The 16,816-nt window shown below is 39.3% G+C and overlaps 1 protein-coding gene and 1 long non-coding RNA gene across 2 annotated transcripts in view; one reads left to right on the top strand and one right to left on the bottom strand.

Moving 5' to 3' along the window:
- Nucleotides 1-16,816, bottom strand: part of ZNF804A (zinc finger protein 804A) — a 236,633-nt gene that overhangs the window by 29,261 nt on the left and 190,556 nt on the right. The gene's annotated exons all lie outside the window — the stretch shown is intronic.
- LOC122462375 overlaps nucleotides 1-16,816 on the top strand; it is a 298,741-nt gene that overhangs the window by 281,267 nt on the left and 658 nt on the right. The gene's annotated exons all lie outside the window — the stretch shown is intronic.

Genomic DNA, 16,816 nt, shown 5'->3' with positions numbered 1-16,816 from the left:
ACAGCTGGTAATCAGTTTTGCTGTGTATAATTTCCTCGTAGATTGTGTTTAGGTCTTATTTAATTAATGGTATTATGATTGTTACTTTCTATTTCTTGGGCATCTCTCTCCAGCTGAGTGAACTTCAGGAAGTCTATTTCCTGTTGCCTTTCCTTCTCTGACATGGATGCGTATTGTCTGGACTTTTCACTCTGGCAAATTTGAAACCATATCACCCCGGAAAAGCTATTGCTGATATGAACGGCACACTTTCTAAATTCATGTATTTCATCCTTTAAGCTGTGCCACTATAAGGTCCATAGTATAGACATAGCCCTAGTTAACCCTGCTCACACATTCTAGGAAGTGAGATGGAAACATTTCAGTTGTGTAAAATCTCCATCTCCTGCATATTATCTTCTAAATCTTAAAGTGGTGAACCAAAAAGCTCAGCTGGTGTGCAGTGACTGCCACTTGTCACAAACATCACAACTTCCTCATCTTTGCCTTGTGATTCCCACCCCTTCGCCCCCTGGCTGCTTGCTGTATCCAACTGTTCTCCCTCCTCTTGTACTTAGACTGTAAGCAATTTGAGGCAGGGACTGGCTACTGCAGCACCAAGCACTGGCTATTGCAGTTAGGACTGCTAGATGCTAAGTCAATACGAACAAGAATCTTTACTTTCTATGTCTACCTACCTGTGCAGGGCCAGCACTAGGCTTTTTGCCACCCCAAGCAAAAAATTTGCCACTGCGAGAGCGCAACTGCCCAAGCCGAAAAAAAAAAAGGGGGGGGGGCGGAATGCCGCCCTTGGAATTGTGCTGCCCCAAGCATGTGCTTGCTTTGCTGGTGCCTAGAGCCAGTCCTGTACCTGTGTCCTATCCAGTATATAATATGCAAGCCTACTTCTGTCAGCTGAACAGTTCTGCTCTACAGGAACTCCTCACTTAAAGTAGTCCCGGTTAAAGTTGTTTCGTTGTTATGTTGCTGATCAATTAGGGAAGATGCTTGTTTAAAGTTGCGCAATGGTCCCTTATAAGTTGTTTGGCAGCCGTCTGCTTTGTCCACTGCTTGCAGGAAGAGCAGCCCGTTGCAGCTAGCTGGTGGGGGCTTGGAATCAGGGTGGACCGGCAGCCCCTCTATCAGCTCCCCTAAATTCCCTATGCAGCAGCCGCCCAGCAGGCTATCAATTGCTGTCAGTTCAGCTGTCCCTCCCACCACTGCCTTGTGCTGCTCCTGCCCTCAGCCTTGGAGCTGCTCCCAGGAGCCTCCTGCTTGCTTTGCAGGGGAGGGGTAAGTTGGGGGCTAATGTCAGGATGTCCCCCTCCCCCCTATTCCTGCCTCCCGCTTACCCCTTCTCTATATAGAGCAGGATGGGGACAGGACAGGGCTCAGGATGGAGAGAGCTCGCTGGCTGCAGCTGCTGTCTCAACTTCCTGATCTTTTTTAAAGGCAATGTACTTAGCGTACTTAAAGGGGCAATAAGAAAAGGAGGACTTGTGGCACCTTAGAGACTAACCAATTTATTTGAGCATAAGCTTTCATGAGCTACAGCTCACTTCATCGGATGCATTCAGTGGAATTTATTTGAGCATAAGCTTTCATGAGCTACAGCTCACTTCATCGGATGCATTCAGTGTTAGTCTCTAAGGTGCCACAAGTCCTCCTTTTCTTTTTGCGAATACAGACTAACAGGGCGGCTACTCTGAAACCTGTCATTATTAAAGGGGCAATGTTCATCTCTATCTCTCTCCCACACACAGGGTGTGTGTGTCTGTCTGTGCCTGCCATGTTGTCTCCCCTCCCTCCATTCCTGCTGCCTTGTAGAGTGTGAGGCTACATTAACAACATGTTAACCCTTGAGGGTCAGTCAAATGCTAGTTCATTATTTAGCAGTAAGGCATTCCCCAGGAAATATTCCACCCTCTAACTTCACCACCTCAACCGAGCTTCACAATCATCATTGCTGTGTACAGTATTAAATTGTTTGTTTAAAACTTACACTCTGTGTGTGTGTGTATATATACATATATATATATATATATATAGTTTTTTGTTTGGCAAAAAAAAATTTCCCTGGAACCTAACCCCCCCCATTTACATTAATTCTTATGGGGAAACTGGATTCGCTTAACATGGTTTTGCTTAAAGTCGCATTTTTCAGGAACAGAACTACAACGTTAAGTGAGGAGTTATTGTATTTGCAACTCATTTGGATTTTTTTTCTCTCTCAATGTTTTGCTGAAGCCACGTTTCATATCCCTGCATTGCACAAATGTGTAGATACTGCATTTAGTGGAAATAAGGGATTTACACATTGCACAATAGTTATTTGAACTGGTTAGCATAATTTAAGTTTTGTGCTGAACTGCATACTGTGATGTTGCTTAATGCACAGCGTGAAGGTGTTCACATACCATGGTGATGAGCATGATAAGAAGAGAACAGAAACTGAAGGGAGCACAAAAATTAATTTGCTATATTAATATTGCATCTGACAGTAATTTTGCATATACAGTATCCTCCTAGAGAAGCAAGAACTTTACTTAATGTTTTTGAAAAACATGAGATCTAAAATAATCAGAAAACATTATGTTAATAATTTATAATCCTGATGAATGATCATGATACTCAAGTAACACACCTGCTCTACCTTTAAGTTTCCTTTAGGAAATGAATGTATACTGAGCTATAGAAAAGCAATGCAGACATAGAACATTTATAAAACAAATTAAATATAATACAATTTACTTGTAATCTTGTATATTTTATAAATCATTGTTACGATTTTCTTGCTGATTTTTTGTGTGCTTTGATTCAGCATTTCAAAAATATGTTTCTCAGTTAGTCATAAATATGGGGCCTAGTCAATAATTATTGAATTAATTAATATGGGGCCTATGGAGCTATTTAAATTCATTATTAACTGGGATGCCTTATTGGTTTTTATTTATTAATAATAGAATGACAAACCACTTGTTACATACACACTTGTGATATAAAGCTTGATTAGTATCCTTTCTCAAACAGGGTCTGATTTAATCACTTACAAATAATAATTGAATAGCTCAGGATTTTCATGGCACCTGTAACCACTTAAATTGAGAATAACATGTGCCTTTTAAAATAGAAATCATTGCTTCCTAAGATGTTTAGTAAAGTATGCCCTTGGTTTACATGTGTATATGTTTCAGTTCATCGTGCAGCTGGAGACCTAGCCCTACTTTGGTGAGTATAATATGGCAGTGTCATCACTTTGTAGTATGACCTGCAGTTCTAAACATTTTGTAAATATAGCTTTCATATTATATAAAGTAGAGAAGACAGCTCTTTCTGTAAGCACTATATTAAAACAAAAACCAAAAAAAAAAAACTTTACATAAGTAATCTTGATTATTGTTGGACTTAATGATTCCACATGAAGACTAAACTAGAAATTGCTTTGGAAAATTTTGAGAGAAAAAGAGCACTATCTCCAGTGAAGCAAGAATGATTTAGTCACAGAAATAGGAATTAGAGTGGGGGGCTGTGGGAAACTATTAGGTCATCTAATTTATCATGCTGCCAATATGGAATTGTTTCCTACAATATATTCTACAGTGACTTACTCAACCTACTCAAGTGATGGTGCTTTTGCTCTTCCCTTTAGGAGACTATTCCACAGCCTTATAGATTTCATCATAGAAACATAAGGCATAGACCTGTAAAGGACCTCCTGGGTCACTGAGTCCGGTCCCCTGCTACCACTGGCAACCTTGTCAAAAAATCTTGTCAAGCCCCAACTTAAAATTGGATAAGTTGTTTGCTCCCTAGTCCTAATGGACGGCTATTCTAGAACCCTCTGATGGCTAGAAAACATCTAATTTCCAGCCTAAATGTATTCATAGTCCATTTATACCCATTTGTTCTTATACTGATGTTGTTCTCCCCTTCTCTTCCCTCCCTCATGTTTGCTCTCGGATGCAGTCATAAGCAGCCATAAGTAGGAAATATTTCCTGGCTTTCAGTCTAACTGTTCCTTTGCTCAGTTTGATGTCATTACTCCTAGTAATACCTCCTAAGATCACCTTATACAAATCTTCTCCCTCTTTGAGGTAAAATCCTGGCCCCAGTGAAGAAAATGCCAAAATTCCCACCAAATTCCACAGGGTCAGAATTTCACCCTTGGGGATTGTTAGGATTGGAGGAGCTATTCTTAACAACTTGTTTCATTTCCTTGATTCTGTTTATGAACAATTTTGATATTTACGATTTATTTTGCTTTTTAAAGTACTTGCCCAAAACCTTTAATGAAACCTGCTAGGTTATGGTTTGTTTTGTGAACCATTTTCAATGTGCTTCATGTTTGCTATTTCTAATTGCCACTGTTTATTTTATGATTGATCCCTTGGCATTACAGGACATTTCAGGTCACTTGATGTCACATGATATTTCTCCTTCTGCCCCCAAACAAATTTCATTACTTCCTGGCACAAATTTTATTTAATCAGAAAACAAACACTGTTTGGTCACAAAACAAATTTTGGATTTTTGTTCCGACTCATTTTGTTTGGAATAAAATTCAGCTTGTACAAATTGTTGTAAGCAAAACAAATAATACATTCATAAACATGGTCAAGAAAAACTCAATACTTTAATTTGCTCTATAATTTGTGAAAAAAAGAATTCACCCAGAATTTCTGTTTTCATCTTACATATTCCTATCAATAGCACCTTTTGTTACTTGTGATGCCCCTGAATATTCAGCTCAGAATTCACTTTCTAGTCATAGCACATCTATTGTTTACGGGGACCGGGGGTGGGGGCAATTACTGACTTTGCACTGGTAGGGCAGGTATACAAAATACCACACTGATCCCAAGCATATTTTATGACTAGATATATTTAATATTTGTTTCCTCATATGGAATGTCTGTTTGCCTCATAAGTACCTCTCTTGTTAAATTATCTGGATGATCGTACGTAAATTCAATGAAAACAAATGAAATTTGAGTTAAATGGAAAAAAAGACTGTTTCCAAAACCCTGAACAAAATCAGGCATCACTGTTAAATGTCTGAATAATGTTTAATTATCACAAAAGAATGATACTTATTGTTAAGTTATATGAATTTGTACTAAATAGGTCATACAATAATACACATGTGTATTTAACAAAAGAAAAAGAAATGATTCCTTACTCTACTTTCTCTCCTTTTTCATGCTTTTCCCAAGGCAACTTGTTTCTGAGAAACAAAAGCAAACTTTAAACATTTAAAGATCCATGCATTTTCCAACATCATGAGGCTTATGTCAATCTAATTCATATCACTCTTCTACCCAATTCTCCTCTTCTCCCCTACCCTATGCGTCACCCTCAGGGTACAAGTAACATCATATCCTGCATCAGAGTAGGGTCCCTGTACTTTTACAAATAATAATTTCTGGCGCATTAATGAAGGAATTTTTTATAACATACGTTATATAAGATTGACTAAATGACCATAACATTCAACTTTTAAAAGGTGCAAAATTGCTGAGTATTGCATACTGAATATTTCATCATGATAGCTGGTAAGTAACCATGTGTATAAAAGCAGTCTGGTCAAACCGCAAGCTTTAGGATATTTTTTTTGTTAGCTTCAGCAAAACTCTGCAGAGCACTTCATAAATATAAAGGCTGGAACCAAAGAAAACAGTATAAAAATGGAAGTAGCATCTTGCCTATCAAATTAATGTTACTAGATAATGAAAAGATTATAAAGCTGAGACACATTTGTACATCTGGAAAGTGGTTGCATATGCTAGATCTCTTGGGTTAAAGGTATTTATTTTAACAACTTTGAGCCCCCATCTTGCTCCTATTAAGCCAATGGCACAACTCCTATTGAGTTCAGTGGGAGCAGGAGCAGGCTCTTTAATTATCAAATGAAAATTCTGAATAACATTGAAAGATGTTCTTCAATAAAGAAGATTAAAGCTAATTTGGGTATGGTGTCCTCTGTTCCCTGTAAACATCACTACCTACCTAAGAGCTCGTTCTAGGCACAATCAGGAACTAGGCACTGTGGCCGTTCTGAAAAAGAGGGGCTTGGTTTAGGGGATAGACGTCCAAAGGCTATTTTCAGAATTGCTCTTGTGCTCCCCATGTGTGGAGGTCTGTACAAGGCAATCGAGGCTAAGGCAGGTGTAAGCTAGATGGTGCAAAAAGTGTTGCTGGGATGCACTTCAGAGAGCAGCAGCTGGGTCACATAGATGCAAAATTGTTTACTTACTTGTGTCTAATTAATAGCAAGCTCAGTTCACCAATCCCATGGATCATTTCATGTGTGATGGTTTGGGTTATCCTGGAATGCCATTGAATTATCCCCTCTTCTACTTCACCTTGGCTTAATAGCCCTTCACTAGTTATTTGTAGGTTACCTGAATATTTTCCACACGTTGATCTTCTCCACAGTCTTGCTGTGACTCCACATAAAAACAGAAGAACAGCCATACTGGGTCAGATCAATGGTCCATCTAGCCCAGTATTCTGTCTTCCGACAGTGGTCAATTCCAGATGTTTCAAAGGGAATGAAAAGAACAGGGCAGTTATCAAGTGATCCATCCCCTATCATCCAATCCCAGCGTCTGGCAGTCAGAGGCTCAGGGGCACCCAGAGCATGGGATTGCATCCCTGACCATCTTGGCTAATAGCCGTTGATGGATGTATCCTCCATGAACTTATCTAATTATTTTTTGAACCCAGTTATAGTTTTGGCCTTCACAGCATTCCCCAGCAACAAGTTCCACAAGTTGACTGTGCATTGTGTGAAGAAGTACTGTACTTTCTTTTGTTTGTTTGTTTTAAACCTGCTGCCTATTAAATTATTTGGGTGACCCCTGGTTTTTGTGTTATATGAAGGGGTAAATAACACTTCCTTATTCACTTTCTCCTTACCCTTCATGAGTTTATAGATCTCTATCATATCCACCCTTAGTCATATCTTTTTTTGAAGCTAGTCTTTTTAACCTCTCCTCATCTGGAAGCCGTTCCATACCCTTAATAATTTTTGTTGCCCTTCTCTGTACCTTTTCCATTTATAATAGATTGTTTTTTATATGGGATGGCCAGTACTGCACACAACATTGGACTGACAGCTATTTCTTCTCACCAGCCTCTCCTGAGCAGCGTTCATCTTGTAGGAATGGTCCCACAGAATCTAGAGCAAATGCAATTCCGTGATGAGAAATTTCACCACTTCACAGGGGAGAGAGAGAGCTGGGCTTTCTTTTGAGATTGCTTCCTATCTAGGTGCTCGCAATAGCACCAAAAGCACATTCAGCCATGGAATAGCATGTTGCTGTAGGTTGTCAGTCTTTCTAATGGGCAATTTCCCATTTATAGGGCCAATATGTATATTTGAATGTCTGATTGTAATATTATAATGTGTGATCTGGGTCCTGCTTTACTGGCACCCAAGTTTTTCAAATTTCTGTTATGCAAATTCACAGATTCCCAAGCCAGAAGGGGCCATTATGATAATCTAATCTGGCCTCCTGCATGTCACAGGCCACAGAACTTCCTCAACTCAACTCATTAGAGCAGATCTTTTAGGGAAAAAAAAACTATAAAATCTTGATTGAAAAGTTGTCAGTGATGGAGAATCCACCATGATCCTTGGTAAATTATTGCAGTGGCTAATTACTCTCACTGTTATAAATGTATGTCTTATCTCCAGTCTGAATTTGTCTAACTTCATGTTCCAGCACTTGGATCATGTTATACCTTTCTCTGATGGACTGAAAAGCCTATTATTAAATATTTGTTCCCGATGTAGGAACTTACCGGTTGCAATCAACTCTCCCCTTAATCTTATCTTTGTTAAGCTTGAGCTCCTTGAGTCGATCACTATAGGGGCATGTTTTTTATTCCTTTAGACATTCTTGTAGCTCTTCTCTGAATCTTCTCCAATTTATCGACATCCTTCTTGAATTGTGAGCACCAGAGCAGGACACAGCATTCCAGCAACGGTCACACCAGTTTCAAATACAGAGGTAAAATAACCTTTCTACATCAACTCGAGGTTCCCCTGTTTATGCATCCAAAATTCTCATTATTCCTTTTGGCCATAGCGCAGCAGTAGGAGCTCGTGTTCAGCTGATTATCCATTATAACACCCACATCTTTTTCAAAGTCATTGCTTCCCAGGATACAGAGCCATCCATCATGTAAGTATGGCCTACAGTCTTTGTTCCTAGATGTATACATTTTCGTTGAGCCATATAAAACACACCGTTTGTTTGTACCAATTTATCAAGTGATCCACATTGCTTTGTGTCCGTAAGTGTCCTCTTCATTGTTTACCACTCTCCCAATTTTTGCGTCATCTGTAAACCGTATCAGTGATGATTTTATGTTTTATTCCAGGTTGTTAATCAAAATGTTAAATAGCGTAGGGTCAAGAACCAAAACTTGGAGGACTCCACTCGAAACACACCAGTTAAATGGTGACTTGACTTCCTGTTTACATTTTGAGATCTATCAGTTAGCCAGCTTTTAATCCACTTAATGTGTGCCATGTTAATTTTATATCTTTCTACTTTTTTAACGATGATACTGTGCGGTACTAAGTCAAATGTCTTGTAGAAGTCTAAACATATTACATAAGCTCTATTATCTTTATCAGCCAAACTGGTAATTTCAGCAGAAAAAAAGATACCCTATTATTTAGACAGCATCTACTTTCCATAAACCTGTGTTGATTGACATTAATTATATTACCCTCTTTTAATTCTTTATTAATTGAGTCCCATATTACCCATTCCCAGGGCTGATGTCAGACTGAGGGTGTCTACACTGCACACTAAGTCAAGAACAGTGATTTCAAGCCTGTGCTTGGGCATCCAGACTGCATTATAAACCTGTGATTACTGGTCCCAGGTCTCACAGCTGTGCTAATGCTTCCATACTGCATTACACAGACTTTCTCCCAAGTCTTGGTGGGATTCAGGCTCTGAGAGCTGCCTTCACTTCCCCTCTAAACCAGGTTGGCTTTTTAACCAACACAGCCTTCTAACTTGATTGTGGGATTGTGACTTTTGGGGCATGTAGCAAAGTGTTCTTAAATAATTCCCAATTATCATCACATTTTTTTATTTAAAATCTTCCTCCCAGCTGATTTGATTCATAATTGCTTTCTGAAACTGGCCCTTTAAAACAGTCAACTATATATATCTTTGGTTTAGGCTTTATTCTGTTTGCACATTATAAATGTGATCTAGTCATGATCACCTGTTTCTAAGTTACCATTAATTTTAGCTCTGTGATCAGTTCCTCTTTTTCTGTCAATATGAGGGCTAATATAGAATTCCCCCCATAATAGGTGCAACTCAATTTATGAGTTATGAAATTGCCATCTATATTATTTAGAAATTCCAGGGATGTTTTAATACTGGCAGCATGAGAATTCCCACATAAGTCACTCAAATTGAAGTCCCCCATGATCGCCTTTTTCCCCTACACATTATAGATAGGTTCATAAAGAAAAGGTCCTCCTGTTCCCTAGTGTGATTTGGTGGTCTGCAGCAGACACCTAATACTAATACTCCATCTTGTGCTTTATGTGTTAGGACATGATTCATAAGTATTCGTGATCATTTTCTTCTGAGTCATCAGTGACTCAGAAACAGGTCACGTCATTCTGACAGAGTGCCATTCCCCTCACCATTTACCCCCCTCGATATTTCCTAAAATCAGTGGTGTTAACATTCCAATCATGGGAATCATCCCACCAGATTTCAGTAATACCAACTAGATATAATCTATGCTCATTAATGAGTGATTCTAATTCCTCTTGTTTGGTACCAATATTCTAGCATTGGTGTATACACAATTAAAGAATTTCTTCTTTTCACGTTTGGTTCCTTGATTAATTTTGTTCTCAACATCTCAGTTTTGTGCTGAGGGTTCAGATATTCCCTCTTTTTCCCTCTCCTTTTTGCTACTCGTTTAACATGCTCCTGCATACACTGTGTGGCTGAGGGTGTATGCATGTCTTTGACATCTACATAGCATGTCAGGGACTGCAGAGGTAAAACAGGCTGGAGTTTCTCATATGGGTAAATGCTCACAAGCATGAAAGCAAAAGTAGCCCTAGGGTGTCAGGATGGCCATATGACTTTCCCTTATAGTTCTGATTTAAGGAGTGATTTACTAACAAACATTTTAGAATAATTAATTTAATATCTGACCCCAGTTATAACAGACCAAATTTTTCCTCTAGTATTTATTTTTAAATACATTCTTTTTAATTTAACCTCGCTGGGTCATTAACTCTTTCTAAATTTTGCTGCCATGAGCATTAGTCTGCAAATGTGAATTGACTGTATACATAGTAATTTGGTTCTTTCTCCATTTTCCATTTCCTAGTACAGGTTCTTTATACTCGGCATTTTGATCAAGCCCCTTTAAAAACATAGTGGTTGTTGCTTCTGTGCATCTCTTTTTCAAAACAAATTGCAATTTCCTGTATTTAACTATGGCCTCAGTAAAGTCAACCTGTGGAACTCCTTGCCTGAGGAGGCTCTGTGATCAGTGAAGGCTAGGACCACAACAGGGTTTAAAAGGGAACTGGATAAATTCATGGAGGTTAAGTCCATTAATGGCTATTAGCCAGGATGGGTAGGGAATGGTGTCCCTAGCCTCTGTTTGTCAGAGGGTGGAGACGGATGGCAGGAAAGAGACCACTTGATCATTACCTGTTAGGTTCACTTCCTCTGGGGCATCTGGCATTGGCCACTGTCAGGAGACAGGATACTGGGCTAGATGGACCTTTGGTCTGACCCAGCATGTCCATTCTTATGTTCTTATGTTCTAAAATTAATAGATAACTTCTACATTCTTCACACAGTGCTATTTTATGTTTACTGTACTTCACTAAAGAATTTCCCAAGGAAATTAGATATTGGTTATTTTCTTTTGTTTTACCATATATTATCTTCAATAATCAAATCCAAATAATCCATTGCATAACTGTTGTTATATAAAAAAAAACCCCACCTATGATTTTAAAAAATGGAAAAAAGTAAGACTAATAATTAAGACCATATCTTATAAGATGAATTGTATGAACCAGAACTATATTTTAATTCAGAACTTGTTTTTTGCTATATGACTGAGTGGTAGCAATGTCAATTAATATATCAGGACAGACTTTCCTCTTTAATGCACCCAGAAGAACTAAGGACTGAATATGACTCTGTAAGCCCAGGGTAAATGTGCCCTTAACTACAGATCACTAGGATATGTTATGAAAAAAATATTGAGTTCTTCATTCAATTAAAAGGTCACCCTAACCTCATTTCATTCTTAAATGCAGAGGACAGTTTCTAAGATACATAATGTAATTTCCCTGCCCACAAAAGCTATGTTGCTTATATAAGAAACTAATTTCCTGTTCTAAATACAAATTTCTCCAATAAAAAGGTGAGGTTCACATTTTAAAAAAACCCATAAAGCAACATCTAGCACATTATACTCCTAAATCTAAGCTGTTCATATGTCCAAATCTTTGAAAATAGAGAAGCACATAAAAAGCTATCCACATGACACATAAATAAGTGCTGAAATTAACCAGGTGGACTTACTCTGTAATTCAACCATACTGAAGATGGATTTAAAATGTCTACACTCAACACGATAGCCTGAAGACAGTCATGGTTAAAATATTACACCGTAAAGCAGAAAATAAGAACAACAACAAATATCTCACCATTTTATTAATCAAAATTGTTACTTCTTTGGAGGGGGGGGGAGTGCTTTAAGCCCCTCTCCCGACTATTCTATAGGACACATATGGAAACAAAGAAAAATATTAGCTAGCCCTGAAATAATGTCTTCAAACCATGACAGCAAAAACCTTGTTCAAGCTTTTCAAACACCACAAAAATATTCCATCTCCCAACAACCACCCTGTGCAAATGCAACTCTTGGCATTTTCAGACACTTAAACAAGCCTTACCTCAGGACTCTGTCATTAATATATTTTTGCAGAACAGGCATATGGTTCCTCACACACGTGGTTTACACTATTAAACTGAAGCAGCTACCACTGTTGACATATAATTTGGCAGAAGAGCTCTTCAGCTCATCCTTTAATCATATTAGCTGTGTTCCTTTGACACTCCCGCTCTTCCGTTCTCAGCTATGCAATTTTTTGATAGTCTTATGGTAAAAACATCCATAAGGGAGAAAAGAATAAAACAATTTAGTTATTATGCAGTTTATTTTCATGTAGCGCCGTACAAACTCCACAAGAACCAATTCATGAAGTTTCCTCTATTGTAGGTGTGTGTTGTTCCTCTATTCTCCCCATGCCCTATCACTTGGAAGCCTTTAGATTTCAAAGAGCTGTTCTGAGGCACCCTGCCTTCACACAGCCACCCATGATGTAGTCTGTGAATACAACTCCTGAAGAAGCCCAGGGTGTTGGGGGATCATTCATCTGCTGCTTCAGGACTTCTGGTGCACTTAATATTTGAGGGTACAGTGAATTATATTTATGTGCTCTGCAAGTGGGGGTGGGAGGAGAATCCATCAGAGACCTGCCACCTCTAGCCCCATGCCTATCTCTAGAATTCCAGCATCACAGAACTACTATTGGGAATCCATAGGGTTCGGCAAAAGGAGGAAGCATGCAACACAAGTGACAATTTTCTTCTTCTGCAGCTCCTGGCCAGGTTCTTGGGCTTGAGCTTTCCCTGTTTGTGGAAGCAGAGAAAAGTGTGTAGTCCTTTGCTGAAATTTCTCACCATTTCATTTTTTTCATCATAACTCTTACTCATTGCACTCTTTCCTCGGCATGGGGCATAGTGATCCTTCCACTCTGGCTGTTCAGAAAGTTTCTGGACTTAACAGAGAGAAATGTGTACTACAAGAAAGACTCGTTTGAAATGTGTCAATTGTTCCACAAATTCCCCCTTTTGTCCCCCCCCCCCCCCCCAGTCCTCCTAGAAGGATATGCCACTTATGGTACAAAACACATACAGTGACAAAGAGCCATATGTTCCCCTTTGTAGGAAACATACAGAAAGAGCTAAAACCCATAAAAATCTACTACAAAAGTAGGCAGCACAAACCAGTGAATGCATGTCACACAACCTGTAGCAGGTAGTTACTGTGATAGGGCATTTGTAACTATGGCTGTGTCTACACTGCACACCACTGGTGGTGGCATGTAGGTTTTGTGTAGCTACACGCTGCAGTGAGAAGCAGGCTGCATGCCCACACTGCAGTTTGTAGCTCCCTGCTGCTTGCCCCCTTCCGGAGCCTTTCTCCACTGCCAGAGTATTTCCTGGCAGCAGGGAAAGACTCCAGCAGCAGGGAGGCAGCTAAACATTCCTTACAGTGTGTAAAGTACACACACTTCACACACCCCTGCCACAGATATAAGTAGTGGCGTAGATGGGAGAGGCACCGCTTGAGCATGCAGAGAGCCATGTAGGGTACGTACCCTAAAGATTTGGGTGTGTCTTTACTTGCCTAAGCAGTGCCTCACCATCTGCACTGCTATTTATATCTGTGGCAGGGGTGTGTGAAGTATGTGTACTTGACACACTGTAAGGAATGTGCAGTGTACACATACCCTAAGTGAAAGCATGCTGTAGTGGGCATAATAATAGAGGATGGAGAGTCAGGACATCCATGTTCCTTTGCTGGTTCTGCCACAGACTTAATCTGTGACCTTGGGCGTTTAACAATCTCTCTATGCTTCAGATTCTTTACCTGTAAAATGGAGTTAATTCACCACTAATATTAAATAACATTGATTTTTAGTCTGCTTTTTGTACCTTTGGGAGAAGGTCCATGCTCCCAGTTTGTGGGTGATCATTCATGTTTAAATTTCAGCTTTATGTAGTTAAGAGTAGCTGCATAAATATACACACATCACAGTTGTCAGCAGGGATTGAACACACAATCTTCAGCCTCAAAGCCATAGGCCTCTACCACTTGAACTAAGGGAGAATTATTCATAACTTGATTATTCAATCAACTTTTCAAACTTAGTTATAGACAAACACTCCAATGATTATAACTTATATAGCAAGTTTTATGTTTCAATCTTCAGCCAGGATACATTCTGCTTAGGATGTGATTCTCCACTTGATTCCATGCAGGGAGATGCATGCACTTATGCAGAGTCCCACTGACTTTAATGGGGCTCTATATTTGTACACTAGTACTCTGATATGCAACATAGTGAAGGATCGGGGCTTAAATACTATGTTTCGCTAACAGTTGACACTGGTGTTATTGAGTGTCTTAAAGTAGCTGAATTAAAAGCCATCTTTTGATGTAGTGTCACTGGGCAATAACTTATATAGAACCTACTGTACTTAGTTCTACTGAATTGCAGGAAGTTGTGTTTTCTATGGTCTTTCCAATCTGTACTGACTTCCAGTCCTTTGCTGTTCAATAATGTATTATAATGGATAGAATCCTATCCTGTACCAATATTCTAAATAGGGGGAAGAGGGCTGGGAACTTATTTGTTATTTTTCTACCCTAAAAGTTGAAGGTGTTATTGATAGCTTTGGGCAAATGCTTAAAATGGAGTTGAAGAAAAATTACTTTCTGTACTTGTACTCTTCACGTTAAAAAACCTCATATCCTATACCATTCAGAAAACAGCACATGTGCAGAACAGCCTTCCTTCACTGTTTTCAAAATGCACTCTACCTCTGATTTTCAGTGCTTTTTGAGAAAACTACCAATACTTTATTGTTTTAGCTTGTCTAGCAAATACAAACATTTGCTTAACAATTTCAAGTGCCATTTAATAGCTGAAAAGAAAGAAAGCTGATATAAAAATCTAGGTTTAGATGCATCACTGTTCCCCTGCTGCACTGAATGACTTATTGACTAAAATTCAATGCCTGATGCATTATATGTAGCTACGTGTGTGTAACACAGATATGAGGTAGGTTTATTGTTCATAACTCTGCCCAGTTAAGGATTGCAAGTCCCAGCATTTTTCGCTATCGAAAATAGAAGCTGCATAATTATGATTTCATCTAATATTTTCCATAAGAGCAATATTTCAGGTGCGATTGTGCATAGCAGTTTTATGTCCTTTAAATAACTGTTGAAGTGTCAGCTTTTCTGGTTAGACAATCTTTGCAGTTTGAGGATGATCTGTTCTGTGGAATGCCTAGGTGTTACATAGCTGATAACACTGTCAATCAACTCACAGGAAGAAATAGTTCTGCAAAGCTAGAGTAGTTGTAATGACAAAAGAGAAATGTGATGATAAAGGTGGAGTAAACTTCAGAAATGCGTTCTTTTGCCGTGCTGCTGAACATTTTAGCCATGTAATTTGGCATTTCAGAGACAGTGTTGGATGACAGATTAAGTGATATAAAAGCATTGATGTTCCTAAACAAGCAGACACATTAGAACAGTTAATACTTCCGTAAAAAAAACCCAGATGTTACAGAACAAATCAGGTCTCCTTACCCAGAAACACATCACAATGATGATTTGAACTCTATCTTCTGCCTGTGGCAATATCACTAAATATATGTAACGTTCTTTGAGATTCCTGCTGACTCTTAATATACCAGCTGGTGTCCTACATTGAGAACATCTGCAACTTGCATCCAGATCTCTCAGTCTAGTACCAGTGATGGCACTGCGGTTTTTACTTCCACTATAAACAAATTACACAGTGTAGGACACTTGGTAATAGATGGTTTCTCCTGGATGGTTCCTCTTCTGTTCACAGTCTCCTCTCCCATCCTGCAATCACTTAATTAACATCACTGTAGCAACCCTTGCTTCCATGAAAAGTAATATTAGGCAAATATTTAATGTATTCAGTTTCTATTACTTTGATTTAATGGCTGGAAACAAAGGGGAGTCCATAGACTACCGGAAAATAAATGACCAATGCTTCTCAGGGGACCCAGACACCATGGTGTGAGAAAAGCTACTATAAATAAAGTATAGTATAAATAATATAGGTTTGTATTCATTTAAATGACTTGATACTGCATTTATACAATTTAACTATGTTTTGCTCTTTAACAATGACTCTCTGAATGTGATTGCAGGGGAAGTGACTTCAGCTACCTCAGTCTTAACGTCATGCTCAAGCACATTAAGAGCTTTCAGCCATTCTTTTAGTACTAGCAACATTTTGATTTGTAGAAGAGGCTTGAGTTGTACAGTACAAGAAAAATATAATACTCAAAGCCCCTTGTTCTGTGCAATACAGTAGATCTAAATTATATGACAAGGCCACTGGAATTATATGACCAGGCCTATCATGGCGAGGAACGCTACACCATCAGCCGCCTGCTGCCACAACTCCCTCCCTTTCAGAGATGGCCTACAACAGCCTTGCCTGAAGTCCTAAGTTAACCCCCAGACAGCTGTTACAATTTAGCTCTAGCTCCCTTCCCTCCCTGAGGGGCTTACTGCATCTTCTGGAAGGGAGCGAGGACTCTTCAGAGTCAAGTCTGGGGAGTTGTGGGAGAAGTGGATTGTGGCTAGGGAGCTGCTAGAGTTAAAAATGGGCAGGGGGAAGGGCTATATACACTTGTCCTTCAGAATTCCTAAACTGAGCGGACATTTTGGAATACTGCAGGGCAGGGACATCCCAATCTGCAGAACTTCCAAGGTGCACAGCAGGGGCAGTCATGGCAGGTGCCCCTACTATCTTATAGTGGAACTCTCAAGGCATGCAGGAGGGAGTCTCTCTTCTGCCCACCATAGGAGGGTAGCAGCTGAAGAAAGCACCTGTCTAGCAGTGCTCTCAAAGTTGGTCAGAAAAAGAAAAGAGAAGGTCAGGCACCTTCTCCAAAAGCCTCCCCCCTGC

Source organism: Chelonia mydas, chromosome 11, assembly GCF_015237465.2.
Source record: "Chelonia mydas isolate rCheMyd1 chromosome 11, rCheMyd1.pri.v2, whole genome shotgun sequence".
In the NCBI taxonomy this organism is placed as follows: domain Eukaryota; kingdom Metazoa; phylum Chordata; order Testudines; family Cheloniidae; genus Chelonia; species Chelonia mydas.
Note: the sequence above shows the minus strand (reverse complement) of the source record. Positions and strands in the feature narration are given on the sequence as shown.